The sequence below is a fragment of the Solanum lycopersicum genome, chromosome 9, assembly GCF_036512215.1.
Source record: "Solanum lycopersicum chromosome 9, SLM_r2.1".
In the NCBI taxonomy this organism is placed as follows: domain Eukaryota; kingdom Viridiplantae; phylum Streptophyta; class Magnoliopsida; order Solanales; family Solanaceae; genus Solanum; species Solanum lycopersicum.
Genome location: NC_090808.1, coordinates 58,760,658 through 58,776,761, shown reverse-complemented (window position 1 = coordinate 58,776,761; position 16,104 = coordinate 58,760,658). Strand labels below are relative to the sequence as shown.

The 16,104-nt window shown below is 34.0% G+C and overlaps 1 pseudogene; it reads right to left on the bottom strand.

Annotated features, from left to right (window-relative positions):
• Positions 1–11,214: 11,214 nt before the first annotated feature.
• Positions 11,215–12,348, bottom strand: LOC101255532 (uncharacterized; annotated as a pseudogene).
• Positions 12,349–16,104: the final 3,756 nt, after the last annotated feature.

Here is a 16,104-nt window from a genome sequence, read left to right as displayed (position 1 = left end):
ACCCCATGCCCTTTAGATTTAGGAAGACCATCAATGAAATCCACACTGATTTGAGACCAAACTACCTCAGGAATTGGCAAGGGTTGTAACAAAACCAAGTATGCAGCTAAATCAAATTTATTCTTTTGACATACATCACATTTTTGAATGAATTTCTTTACGTCTGTCATTATGTTCTTCTAGTAAAACAGTGTCAACAATCTGTTGAGGGTAGCTTCAACTTCTGAATGACCACCATGAGGGCCAGCATGCCACAAAGTAACAATGTCAGTTCTTAAGCTCTGTACATTTCCAATCACCAACTTCATTTTCCTTCTCAACTGACCCTGTAACCAAGTAAATTGCTTGTGGGAAGTAGGATCCACCTCTAGCTCGGTGATTAACTGATGCAACTCCTGATCTGAATGTCAACTCAAAATTATAGCTAGAAAAAGATCAGTATTAGTAGGTGAAAGCCAGAAATTCAGCTCTAGTCACTCTAGAAAATGCTTCAGTTACTTTGTTCTCAATGCCCCTTTTGTACTCGATAGAGTAATCAAATCGCATGAGCTTAGTCAACCACAACAATTGAGAATTAGAATGCAACTTTTGCTCTATAAGAAACTTTAAGGCTTTCTGATCAGTCCTAATAACAAACCTCTAAACTAGTAAGTATTGAGACCATTTAGTAACAGCGTAAACAATTGCCAATAACTCCATATCATATACTGACAAGGCAACATGTCGGTGATACAAAGGTTTACTAATAAAAGCTATCAGACGCCCTTCCTGCATAAGTGCAACCCCTATCCCATAGCCACTAGCATCTGTTTCAACAATAAAAGTCTTGCTTGCATCAGACAAAGCCAAGATAGGTGCTTGAGTAAGTGCCTCTTTCAATTGTACAAAGGCTTGTTGAGCTGTGGAATTCCATTTTGAATTTATCCTTCTTTGTAAGATCATTGAGAGCTCTACTAATCATCCGAAACCTTTGGATGAACCTTCTATAATAACCAGCTAAGCCTAAGAACCCTCTCAGCTTCTTAAGAGTAGTTGGGATAGGCCAATCTCTAACTTCTTTGATCTTCTGAGGATCAGTAGACACAACCTCTGCTGTGATAAAGTAACCTAGGTATTCAATCTTTTGAACACCAAAGAAACATTTACTTTTTCTAGCAAATAACTGGTGCTCCACCATCTTAAAAAAGACAGACCTCAAATGCAATACATGATCTTCTATGGTCTTACTATATATCAATATATCATCAAAAAATATCAATACATATTTTCTTAGAAATTACTGGAACACAGAATTCGTTAATCCTTGAAATGTGGTTGGAGCATTTGACAAACCAAAGGGCATGACCAAGTACTCGAAATGCCCGGAGTGAGTTCTGAAAGCAGTTTTAGGCACATCCTTATTAGCCATTGTAGTTGATGATATCCAGACCTAAAGTCTATTTTAGAGAATATCTTGGACCCTCCCAATTCATCCAATAGGTCCTCCACTATAGGAATCAGAAACTTGTTCTTGATAGTAGACTTATTCAAGTCCCTATAATCTACACATAACCTCCATGACCCATCCTTTTTTCCTACTAACACAACTGGTGACGCAAAGGACTGCAACTAGGTTGTATAATTCCTTGATCCAATATTTGTTGTACTAGACCCTCAATAACATCCTTTTTTACTGAAGGATATCTATAGGGTCTCTTATTCATAGGCTCCACACCAGATTGTAGTACAATTCTATGATCAAATAAACCTCTAGAAGGTGGTAAACCAATAGGATCATCAAATAGAGCAGAAAATTCTGATAATACCTCCAATATTGCAGGATTTTCCTCAGCCTGTTTTTCATTTTCCAATAAATGCCCCTTCATTTCATCACTCCCTTGAGGGACTACCTGAATCATGCAAAGTTGGGATTGATTTCCTGAGTGTTTGGAAACACTAGAAGTTAATACATGACTGCCCGATCCCCTGAGTAAATGCTTTCTACCCCTGTACCAAAACTCCATTGTTAAACTCCTGAAATTCATCTTGACATCACCTAATGTTAACAACCACTGAACCCCCAACACTACCCCACATGAACCTAGTGGAAGTAGTAGAAAGTCTACTACAAACTCGGCTCTCTATAGCAACCAAGTGATAGTAGTCATTTTGTCCACCTTCATACTTCCATTAGCTGCAGCAACCACCTCAGTGTTAATGGACTTCACCTCACACCCTAACTTCTTGACTAAATCAGAACCTATAAAATTATGAGAGCTACCAGTGTCTATCAGGATATGTAATGCCATTTTAGAATGGTACCCAGTTAATTTCAAAGTCCTAAACCCAAGACCCATTCAAAGCATGTTGGGTTTTAGCAAGTGTGAATGGGAAAAGAAAAGAGAAAATATCAAAAGTTAGGAAACTACTTTGGAGAAAAAATGAAAAGTCATTTGCAAAGTGTAAATGAAAAGTCATTTCTTATAAATTTGCAGGTAACGGTAACATTCCGAAAAGTTGTTACTCTTTCCGAAAAGTCGTTACTTTTCGAAGTCGTTACTTTCCAAAAAGTAGTTATTTTCCTAACAGACACAATTTTTCGAAAAGTTGTTATTTTTTTCCAAAGAACACAACTTTCTGGATAAAATGGGTCTGAACAGATTTCACTGAACAGACATGTTCCTTGCTGAAAATGGCTATAAAAGGAAGTCAATTATTGATTTTTTAAGAAATGAAATTTTTTTTTTCTCTGCATTTATTTTTCTCTCAAATAAAATCAAAGTGTCGATCGACTGATTCTGTGTGACTTGTTGTTGTTCTTCAGTTCGTTGAAGTTAAAGAAGTTTGAGGTACCGCTATTTCTTTAACAGGTTTAATCCGTTTTATCTTGGGAGAAATTAATCCATAACCTTGGGTACAGTGAGGGGATTAAATTTCTTAAGGACACACAGTAGTTTTCGTGAACTCGGATTAATTCTTCTATTTTAAATTTTTTCTGCTTCATCTTGTTTCTGTTTCTGTTCATTAACTTCATAAATACAAGTTATTGTAAGAATAACAATCTTAAGAAATTTATCAGTTTCTGTATTTGAGGTTTCTGGAGATTAAAACCTTTATGGTTTTCTACTCTGCTTGAATTTTTAAAATTCATTCGATTAACGATTAAAAGAACATAAAAACTTTATCGTTAAATTAGAAACAGTTTGTGTAAAGATTTGTTCTTTACTGTTAGTATTTTAAATACTTAATTTATCTGCCATTTGTGACAGAAAAAAATAACTAATTCAAGTCAAACAAATGCTGGAACAGTAAGTGCTGCAACAACAATGGTTGCACATAATCGTTCAAATGCTGCCTTAGCACCGGCTGAGAAACCTGCAAAGTTTTCTGGAGTCGACTTTAAGAGATGGCAGCAAAAGATGTTCTTCTATCTCACTACGTTGAGTCTGCAGAAGTTCATCAAAATGTTCCTGTTATGTCAGATGAAACTCCGGCTGATGAACGATTCTTGGTAACAGAAGCATGGACACACTCAGATTTTTTGTGTAAAAATTATATTTTCAGTGGTCTGCAAGATGATCTGTACAATGTGTACAGCAATGCAAAAACCTCAAAAGAACTCTGGATGCTTTAGAAAAGAAGTACAAAACAGAAGATGCCGGAATGAAAAAATTCATTGTGGCAAAATTTCTGGACTTTAAGATGATAGACAGTAAGACTGTCGTCACCCAAGTTCAAGAATTGCATGTCATAATCCATGATCTCCTTGCTGAAGGATTAATTGTGAATGATGCTTTTCAAGTGGCTGCAATTATTGAAAAGATACCTCCATTGTGGAAGGACTTTAAAAACTACTTGAAACACAAATGCAAGGAGATGACTGTTGAAGATCTCATAGTAAGGTTGAGAATCGAAGAGGATAATAAGGTTGCAGAAAAGAGGTCACGTGGTAATTCAGCAATATCTGGAGTAAATTTTGTTGAAGAAGATTCTACAAAGCATCTGGTCCAAAAAGCAATCCTCCTAAGAAGAAATTCAATGGAAACTGCTTTAATTGTGGTAAACATGGTCATAGGGCTAATCAATGCCGGGGTCCTAATAAGGACAAGAAAAAGAAGGATCAAGCAAACTTAGCTGAATCCAAAGGAGAAATAGAATGATCTCTGTGCAATGCTTTCAGAATGTAACTTGGTTGGAAATCCAAGAGAATGGTGGATAGATTCTGGTGCCTCATGCCATGTTTGTGCCAACAAAGAATTATTTTCATCATATACTCCAGCACTTACAGATGAAAAATTGTTTATGGCAAACTCCGCTGTTGCAAAGGTGGAAGGAACTGGCAAAGTCCTATTAAAGATGACATCAGGAAAGGTGGTGACTTTGAATAGGGTCTCATATGTTCCAGAATTGAGAAAGAATTTAGTTTCAATTCCAGTTCTGACCAAGAATGGATTTAAATGTGTATTTGTTTCTGATAAAGTAGTAGTAAGCAAAAATGATATGTATGTAGGAAAAGGCTACCTTAGTGATGGCCTTTTCAAACTCAATGTAATTGCAGTTGATATGAATAAAGATTTTGCTTCTTCTTACTTGCTTGAGTCAAAATGTTTATGGCATGAACGTTTGGGACACGTTAATAACAAAACCTTGCGAAAACTGATTAACTTAAATATTTTACCAAAATTTGAGTTCAATAAATCAAAATGTCAAATTTGTGTTGAATCTAAGTATGCTAAGCATTCTTATAAATCTGTTGAAAGGAATTCAAATCCTTTAGAATTGATTCACACTGATATTTGTGACATGAAGTCAACACCATCACGTGGTGGGAAAAAGTATTTCATAACTTTTATTGACGATTGCACTAGATATTGTTATGTCTATTTGCTAAATAGTAAGGATGAAGCAATAGATGCATTTAGGCAATATAAGACTGAAGTTGAAAATCAGTTAGATAAAAAGATCAAAATGATCAGAAGTGATAGAGGTGGAGAATATGAATCTCCATTTGCATAAATATGTTTAGAAAATGGAATAATCCATCAAACTACTGCTCCCTACACTCCTCAGCCTAATGGAATTGCAGAAAGAAAAAATCGAACTTTAAAAGAAATGATGAATGCATTACTTATAAGTTCAGGTTTACCACAGAACTTGTGGGGGGAAGCTATTCTTACAGCAAATCAGATACTTAATAGAGTGCCTCACTCAAAGACAAATGTAATTCCATATGAGAAATGGAAAGGTAGAAAACCCAATTTGAAATATTTCAAAGTGTGGGGGTGTCTAGCCAAAGTCCAAGTTCCTATACCTAAGAGGGTAAAAATAGGACCTAAGATTGTGGATTGTGTATTCATTGGATATGCCACAAACAGTAAGGCATGTCGTTTTTTGGCATAAGTCAGAACATCCGGATATTCATGATAATACGGTAATGGAATCAGATAGTGCTGAATTTTTTGAACATATCTATCCGTATAAAACTAGACTTGAGCCATCTAGTGGGGGATCTAAACAACCCAGAGAAGAACCAAAAGAGAATGAACAAAATGAAGAAAGTCCAAGACGCAGTAAACGTCAAAAGACATCTACTTCATTTGGATCAGATTTTGTAACATTTCTTCTTGAAAGTGAGCCTCAAACATTCAAGGAAGCAATGTTGTCTAGCGACTCAACCTCTTGGAAGGAGGCTGTTAATAGTGAAATTGAATCAATCTTAAGCAATCATACTTGGGAGTTGGTTGATCTTCCTCCAGGGAACAAACCGTTGGGTTTAAAATGAATCTTTAAAAGGAAGATGAAAGACGATGGAACTATTGACAAATATAAAGCAAGACTTGTTGTCAAAGGTTTTAGACAAAAAGAAGGTCTTGATTATTTTGACACATATTCGCCAGTGACTAGGATTACATCAATTCGAATGTTAATTGCACTAGCTGCAGTATACGGTCTTGAAATTCATCAAATGGATGTGAAAACAGCCTTCTTAAATGGAGAGCTTGAAGAGGAAATTTACATAGAACAACCTGAGGATTTTGTAGTTCCTGGTAAAGAAAAGAAAGTGTGCAAACTTATTAAGTCACTTTATGGGCTAAAACAAGCACCAAAACAATGGCATGCAAAGTTTGATCAAACCATGTTGGCAAATGGATTTAAGATCAATGAATGTGATAAATGTGTTTTTACATTAAAGATACTCCAAATCAGGAAGTTATTTTATGCCTATATGTAGATGATATGCTTATAATGAGCAAAGACATTGCTAATATAAAAGCTACAAAGCGTATGCTTGCTAGTAAGTTTGATATGAAAGATTTAGGAGTTGCTGATGTGATATTAGGAATTAAAATTCTTAAAACTCCTAACGGTCTAGCATTGTCTCAAACTCATTATATTCAAAAGATACTTGAAAAAATCAAATTTTTGAATTTTAAAAGGGCAAAGACTTCAATTGATGTAAATCTTCATCTTGCAAAGAATAAAGGCGAAAGTCAGTCTCAATTGGACTATGCTAGCGTATTGGGAAGCTTAATGTATGTCATGAATTGTACACGACCAGACATAGCTTGCGCTATCAGTAAACTGAGTCGATACACAAGTAATCCTAATCATAATCATTGGTTAGCAATGAAGAGAGTTTTGGGATACTTAGATGACACTCAAAACTATGCTTTACATTACAACAGATATCCAGCCGTTCTTGAAGGATATAGTGATGCAAATTGGATTACTGGGTCAACTGAAACAAAATCCACAAGTGGATACGTTTTTACTATTGGCTAAGGAGCAATATCTTGGAAATCATCCAAACAAACATGTATAGCTCGCTCTACAATGGAGTCTGAATTCATTGCTTTAGACAAGGCAGGTGAAGAAGCTGAATGGCTCCGGAATTTCTTAGAAGATATTCCATTTTGGCCCAAACCAATGGCCCCTATATGCATACATTGTGATATCAAGCTGCAATAGGAAGGGCTGGAAGCATTATGTATAACGGCAAGTCTCGTCACATAAAACGAAGACATAACTCTGTGAGACAACTACTCTCTAGTGGAATTATCACAATTGACTATGTGAAGTCAAAAGATAATGTGTCGGGTCCACTTACAAAAGGCCTAAATAGAGAGGGAGTTGAGAAATCATCGACGGGAATGGGACTATGGCCGAGAACAAGTCATCGTGGCGGTAACTCTACCTAGAAGACTGGAGATCCCAAGATCTAGGTTCAAGGAGATAAAACAAAGTCATTGATGACGGTTCAACATTGTCAAAGGAAAAATAAAATAAAATATTATTATTATTTTATGGTTCATTCTCATGATGAGACAATGTTTAGTAACTAGGATAAAGACATAAGGACTTTTTAATGGTTTCTAAGTTTGATACAAGGAATATCAAATGGTGTATCTATGGGATAACACATTTAGAAATCACCTATGTAAGTGTGAAGTGTAAGCCGCTTCAAGGAGAATCCGGTAAGGCCAGTTCTTTAAGCACTTACTATCCAAGATGTGTTCATGGCTGAAACGAACAAAACAATGAGAACTAAGAACAGTTCAAGGGTTGATTGTGTGACATATGTTGTCTAGGTATACACCAAAGCTCGACGGTTCAAAGATATCAAATCTACCGATTGACCGAGTATATCCGATATATGTTCACTACGGAAAGTTTAAAGGGAAACCTACTTATCCAGATGTGATTAACCTTTACCTACAAGACACACAAGTTTTTTCATGCATATGTTTTAACAATAGCCTTACCCATTCATGTGGGGGATTGTTGGGTTTTAGCAAGTGTGAATGGGAAAAGAAAAGAGAAAATATCAAAAGTGAGGGAACTACTTTGGAGAGAAAATGAAAAGTCATTTGCAAAGTGCAAATGAAAAGTCATTTCCTATAAATTTGCAGGTAACGGTAACATTCCAAAAAGTTGTTACTCTTCCGAAAAGTCGTTACTTTTCGAAAAGTCGTTACTTTCCAAAAAGTAGTTATTTTCCTAACAGACACAATTTTTCGAAAAGTTGTTATTTTTTTTCCAAAAGACACAACTTTCTGGATAAAATGGGTCTGAACAGATTTCACTGAACAGACATGTTCCTTGCTGAAAATGGCTGTAAAAGGAAGTCAATTTTTGATTTTTTAAGAACTGAAAATTTTTTCTTTCTCTGCATTTATTTTTCTCTCAAATAAAATCAAAGTGTCGATCGACTGAGTCTGTGTGACTTGTTGCTGTTCTTCAGTTCGTTGAAGTTAAAGAAGTTTGAGGTACCGCTATTTCTTTAACAGGTTTAATCCGTTTTATCTTGAGAGAAATTAATCCATAACCTTGGGTACAGTGAGGGGATTAAATTTCTTAAGGACACACAGTAGTTTTCGTGGACTCGGATTAATTCTTCTATTTTAAATTTTTTCTGCTTCATCTTGTTTCTGTTTCTGTTCATTAACTTCATAAATACAAGTTATTGTAAGAATAACAAAGCATGCATGGAGATCTCCATGTGCTCCACAGGTTTCCCCAAATCTAACGTATCACTCTGCGATTCTTATAAGATATTCCCTTGATCCTCTACTGAATCTTCCAACTCATCCCCTTCATCCACTTCCGACAAATATAACTGTTAAAATTTAGATTTGACAATTTTACCGATAGGGTCTTGAAGTGAATGTGTCAATCCTTCAATAATAGAGTACTGATTTCTTTGATAGAAAACTCAAACTAAGACAATAGAAAAGATCATAGCAGAATTGTAACATATAGTAGAAGGGAATGAGGAGATACTGAGACATTCCGCTTAATTAGTTGGATAATTAGCCACATTGGAACTGAGATACGGTCCATACTCCCACGGGGATGAGAGGAAACAAAGTTTTTGATCAATCATCCTACCAAACCAGAAGAATAGACGTTAAACAGGATATTGAGTGCAAGGCTAAGCTTGTAATCAGCCTCTAAGAAGAAGTGAAAAAAGACTTTCCTTGGACCTGTCAATAACTTGATAGGTTTGAATTACACCTTTTAATGAAGTATAATGCGTATAAATATGAATTGGACCTGTCATGTCATAACGCTAATTGATTTCACTAATTCACTATCTAAAACCAAAAGTGAGTGATACAACATATATAACTTTGAGCAAAGTACTGCAAGTTCTCATTCGAGGCAATTGTAGTTATGTACAAAGTCTCGTTACCTTTGGGTTTTTCATAAAGCGAATATTCCATGGTGTTAATCCTTACCTTACTAATCCAAATATGAAATCAGTTTTTCACACTGCTGAGCAAAAAGAAGATGGAAAAGACTGCCTTTTTGGGGGGACAAATTGAGAGATCTAATGAACTTTACAACCATCCCCAGCATTTTCTCGGTTGGATTGCATTAACAGTTTATTTTTCATTTGGGACTTATTGTCTATAAGGTAAAAAGACACTGTGTTTTAACTTTAGGCACAAAGGAATCATGGAGGAAGAATAAAATGTCCCCTCGTGATCTGTGCATGCTCGAGGTCTGCATCGTGGAAGATAACTAGTAGTATCCACTCGCAGGTTTTAGACAAAATTTTAAAGAAGAAGAATCTTATATGTGGAAGGAAATACAACTTGAAATCACATCATCATGCACGTCCCATGAGTATTTGTATGTTTCTTTCGATGTAACAATAACAAAATTTGTAAGTCACCTAGAGTATCAATATTTTTTCATATGTGAAAAGATGAATGATTTGTGTCAAAAGAATGACACCAAAAACTACTTGACATCATAGATTTGAAGTACAAAACCCATAAGGCACAGGTTTAACTGCTAAAGACTCATCCCTATGAAACTTATCCTAACGCGCAGTCATACATGTCTAGAAATTCCGAGAATCATCAGAATCAGTTTGACACTCACACTACTATCTACACAAAAAAGTGAAATGCAACACTACTCAAGAAGAACAAATCAGATCAATGTTGAAGCAGTTCGAAATTAGAATGTGTCAAAGCCAAAATACATTGCTATAATCTGACATCGTCAACCAACAGTGGGAAGTATGAAGTTAATGCACATGTAGGGAGGGGGATTGTTCTTCTAAGACACCCACCCTATACTCTACACATCTTCGCCACTCAACCAAGGGCGACATTTTACTTTCCTTTCCCGGAGTTATACTCGTATTTGGGGGTTCAAAAAGAAAGCTAGAGCACACTGTTGATCTCATGAGATGCAATCCGGTAGAAATATATGTAAAAAGCATTGTTAATCCCTTATGATTACTGGTAAGAATTCTGCTTAATTTAGCTTCTATGCTCTTTTTTCACTTCTTTTCTATCAAATATAGGACGAGGCATTGAATATGTTTTTTCCTTGATAATGAGACACAACATTGAATATATTTGCTTGTATAGCCCGTAGTTCCTGTCAGCATTTTTCTTTTTTACTTTAATAGTTTCCAGACACGTGCACTGCACTTGGTCCTCTATCGTCAATTATAATAATGTTTTAATTTCGAAAGAAGTTAATGTGGTCTACTACACGTTTCACCAATTTTGTGTGAGTGTCTGTATATAGCATCCTTAATAATAGAGGATGTATCAAATAATAGAGAAAACATAACGTAGTATTCACAATTTTATTGATAGTTTGGCTTAAAACTATGTCTCAGTGATGTACAAATTATATTCGAAACATAGAGCCTGTTTGAATTGGTTTATTTTAGGTGCTTTTAAGCACTTAAGTAGTGATTGGGTAGGATTATGCACTTGTTTTACATTGCTCGACAAGGATTAAATTTAAACCTTGATCTCCCATGGTTTTAGTAATTTCCTCTCTCCTTTCTTGAAGTATGAAAAGTTCTGTTTTATTTTCTATAGACAGTTGGCCTAATTTGGTATTAACAGTGTTGAGTTAGATTTTCAATATAGTGTTGCTTATGGTTTCTTTGCTGACATCCTTTTACATTGAGAAATGATGATTCATTCGTATCTATGTTGTTGATATTGCTTATACTAGGTGACTATTTTTATAGTACTATACACTTTCTTTGAGGAAATAGCTTAATTGATTATAAATCTATCTGTGTATTGATTTCTCTGATGAATAATATATGGTAATATCAATAAGACCTTTTTTTTGTCGGGACATAAAAGGTGCAACCAGCCTCATTATCCATGCCTTGCTGCTTTCTTATTCAACTTTATAGCTAATATTGGATTATATCCGTAATATTTGGATTGTATTGAGAATACTCTATAGCTCTCAATTTCAGAATCGTCACTAATATACTCCATAGCTAACATTATCAATAATCTAGGAGTGATATAGAAAATGATTTGTTAAGAGTCGACAAATAAATATGCACGGAGAGAGTAGTAATTAAACTTTAAAATAGAGATGAAGATCCACTTGAACTAATAAAAAACATATAATCGAAAGTAATTAACTACCACCCCTTTTAACACCTATTTAGGGGCAGAATCCTATATAAAGTAAACTAAATGATCTAACAAAAAGAAGAGAAAAAATGTGCCTTATCCTGTTCTTTTGCTTCGGGCTTGATGATGACTGTAATATTTCCTCACTTTGCCTAGGAAAAAGGGTACCTCTTGGAGTCTGTGAACTATCTGTAAAAACAATCATCTGAAATTGGAATGTACTTGGAAGCATTGAGTGGATAATGAAATTCTACCCTTGAAAATGAAGTGATCAAATTGAATGCACAACCATTCACCTTGATGCAAGAAGTGGTTGGAGCCGTCCAAGAGGGAGCCATGTGTGATGGAGAAATGACATCATCAACTGTGGATGGGGATGAAGATGCATGAGTTGGTTAAGCTGAATTATCAACCAGAGATGGAGATGGAGATTCCTGAGTTTGTAAAGCAACCGGAGATGGAGATGGAGCAGCATTATCAACGGCATGGCTGCAATAGTTTCTCACTTTTCCAAGGAAAAATGGTCCCCTCTTTGAGTGTTTGTACTCTCTGTAAAAGCAATCATCTGAAATTGTTGAAAGTACTTGGTAGCATTGAGTGGATAATGAAATTCTACGCTTGAAAACGAAAGTGATCAAATCTGATGCACAACCGTCCACCTTGATGCAAGTTTTGGTTGGAGTGGTGTGCGGTGGCGAAACCACATCATCAACTGGGGATTGAGCCATATGCGTTGGTGAAGCCACATTGTCAATCGGAGATGGATATGGAGCCGCATGAGTTGGTGGTGATGGTATTTTGGGTGAGTACACCACCACCATCGTGGCCACAATCGAATTGAAGAAGTATCAAACGATTCTGTTTTGGGTTCGGTTGCAGTGGCAGTAGCAATGCCTATGCAACCAAACAACAGAAACACACATAATAATGTGCCACATCTCTATGACGAGAACATGTTTCAGAAGAAAGAATGAATAATTAGCTGAGATGAGAGGAAAAGAACTGCAAGCGGTACTTCCAAATCCTTTAAACTTGTATGAATACTCAAAGTTGATATAAATAGACAGAATTTTAGGAGATACTTAGGGCCCGTTTGGATGGCCTTAATAAAAGCAGCTTTAAAAAAGTACTTTTGAAAGTGCTGAAACTTATTTTTAAAATAAGCAGTTATGCGTTTGGATAAAAGTGCTGAAGTTGTTATGCCAAACGTGAAAAGGGAAAAATAGAAGAAAGAGATGTTAGGGTTATATGGGTAATTTGGAGATTGTATAAAAATATTAAGGGAAAAAACATAAAAATGTGGTCAACTTAAAACAGCTTATAAGCTAAAAAAAAAAAGGCACCCCTATCCCAGCTTTTAACTTTTGGCTTAAAATAAGTTTTTTTTTAACTTAAAATAAGCTATTTTGAGTATTGCCAAACAGTTAAATAAGTCAAAAACTAGCTTTTAAGTCAGTTTGACCAGCTTTTTTTTAAGCCATGTTATCATGACATAGAACGGTTCAACCAGACAAGTAGAGATTGCAGATCAATTTGAGGAATGTGCTGTTGCAGAAATCAGCCTTGTTGATCTCCTATTAATTTCATGAAATCAATACAAGTTTACATTAAAAATAGTGAGCACCCAGGACACCCACAACCGTAAAATCCTGGCTGCCTTTCAGAAATAAAAACGTTGTTGCACTTCTCTTTTGTCAAATGTAGCACAAGACGTTGAATATATGTATGAATCCACACATCACATTTGGCTGTATACCTACAAGTTCTTGTAAGAAATTCTCACTAATTCATAAAAAACAAAAGGTTATAATCTCCTATAGATAAAAAATTTTGCACTATCGATGAAGCTTGCTTGCATGAAAAAGAACCTATCTATTTGCCCTTTATATAGTTTGTACTATGGATGAAGCTTGCTTGCAGTTTCAAACCCCGTCAGTGTCTCCTTTTTCCTGCACAAACTCCAGAGCATCTCGCAAGTACATTGGAAAACCCCTGATAACTATTGTTTCAAGATTGAGGATTGGTATAACCAAAGCTAAATGGATATCGAGGATTCATATAACTAGTCTCGACTAATTTGTATTTGTTAGAGAAATCTTGTGCAATCAACCGTATATAGATTTTTAAGAAATGAACAAAGATTTTCTTCTCCTGCTTTTACAATAAATTAAGCAACAGCCACAACCCAAAAAAACTCGACAACTCAGCAAATACCACTTTCTCTCACATCCAACGACTAGTTATTCAAACCTCCGGATCTTTATAGATATCATTTTCTCTTTACTTCAACACTACCAAACTATTTCAGTACCCATAAAGATTTTGTTTTCCCTTTCCATGACTCGTCATCACATAAATTAGCCTCCAAGTCACTAAAATCATCGTCAATAGATGAATTCGTAGTAATCTGGTGTGCTTTCAACCTGTTGTCGATCTTGAAATAAGAGTCTACTAGGTGTTCAAAGTAAATACCATTCGCATTGTCTTTTAGGATGTTTTTACTAACTTAATAGGCTTCGATATTTGTATAAATCAATCTCCATCTTTTACCATACTTTCTACACTTGCGCCAAAAAGTTATTGAATCAGATGCATATCCAAAAATCTCCGCCATCTTTTTGAAGATCGATTCGATGTGTCCCTATTAATTTAATCAATATAATATACCTAGGAATACTCACGCCACATGCTTGCGACCATGTTTTGGAGAGAATACTCACGCCACATGCTTCTATTTAACCAGTCAAACAGAGTATTTTTGGATGAGAAATTCCGGCAATAAGTCAATCATTTTTAGGTTTGTTTTCTATGGTGAATGATAATGTTAATTTCGATACAATTATAGGAATCCTATTTTATTAATTTCTCCTCCTTTTCTTTATTTGTCGTCCCTTCACTCTATTTTCCTTAGATTTATTAAAAGACAAAACTAAAGTCACTTAAGTGAGTCTCTTTTTATTAGCTCTCTTCGCTTATAATCGAACTAGTTTCCGAAACGTGCATTGCACGTTTACTTCATAAGGATGAATAAAATGATAAATAATTTTTGTTTTAAAAGATAAAATAAAGTAGCAAAAACAAAAATGGAGGCACACTATCTTATGATTAACTTTCTTAAAATGTCTTTTTTGTCTCATAAAAATGTTGAAATTAAATTAATATTTATACATTTCAAGAAGATAAAATGACATTAATTAGTAAAAGATGAATTCTCCTTCTCATTAAGTAGAAGGCAATTAAGTAATTCAAATTTATAAATAAAAAACTTATTAGAAGGAAATAACTAAGATTTAAAGTGCAATGATTGATATTTAAATTATGTAATTATACAAATAAAATATTAATATTTAATTAAATAAATTAGATTTTAATTTAATGGAGAGTCAAAATGACAATATTAATATTTTTACAATTAAAAGTTTGTTAAAATATATTTTAAATTTTTTTGTTAAAAAATTAATAGGAGCAATATTTGGTCAAAGGATAGAAGATCTTCTAACTTCTTAAGCATTTTGGTGTATCATTTTTTTGACTTTGGGATTTGGATCTCATGATAATTTTAATGAAAATTGTCGAAAAACTATAGATTTTATCCACAAGCACATATAAGAATGATTCTTTACAAATATTTAAAATTTAAAATGCATAAACGTAATTATTAATAATTTGAAATTAGAAAATCTTGTAGGCATTAATTGTTTTGCATGTCTTATACACTATTTTTATGATTGTATTTGTCTCATTTTCTAAAGCAAAAAACACAACCTTCAATCAAATATATTCTTAAAACAAAATTACAAATACAAAGATAAAGTATCATATATAGGAGCAAGTTTAACATAACGCAACCAACGAAAAATAGAAAAATTCTAAGACAATTTTTTTCCTGTTTTTTCTTGATAATGCAAATTGAAACAAAGTTTTAGTAATAAACATTCAACTTTTGACCATAAAAAATTAAAATATTTGGAAGACAAGTTAAAATGGAAGTGATATTTAACTACATAAATGGCGGGGTCTTACCATAGTTCCAATCTCGACAAATAAGTAAAAAAAAAATACATCAAGCTTCGATACTTTAGTAGAATCATACTATGCCTTGTAATCTTGACATGAATTTTCTTACCTTGAAATTTTCTTCACTTGATTAAAGCTTCTCTAGTCTTCCACACAAAAATTGTATCACATATAAATCTTCCTATAAAAATAATGTTAAAAGATTGTATTTATAGGAAAAAATATAACTTTGGAATATGAAGATTCACTTACAAAGTTGAAAGGTCAAGTGTTACAAAAATTTCAGACAAATATTAATTAAGAACATAAATTAATTTAGAAGATAAATCATATACATGTATCTATTTAAAGGGTAAATAATGCAAGAAAATAAATTAAATTAGATATTTTAATTAAGAATTATTCTAAAGAAGTGCAAAAGTCATTAACATTTCCATTAAAATAATGTAACTTAATATTTAAATTAAATAGTTAAATATTTTTATAATATTTTAATTTATAATAAGGGTAAAATCGTAATTCAACTTTTAACTTTTTTGTTCCCTCTTATAATAATATATGATTTATTCATGATTAGTGATTTTTTTTTCTTATTTACATGATTTTTTAATTCCTAAATTTAAGTGTATTGATTAGCTATGTTTAATCTTCCCTAGTTCAAATGTATTTTTAAATGAGCAAAAATGGGGGAAAA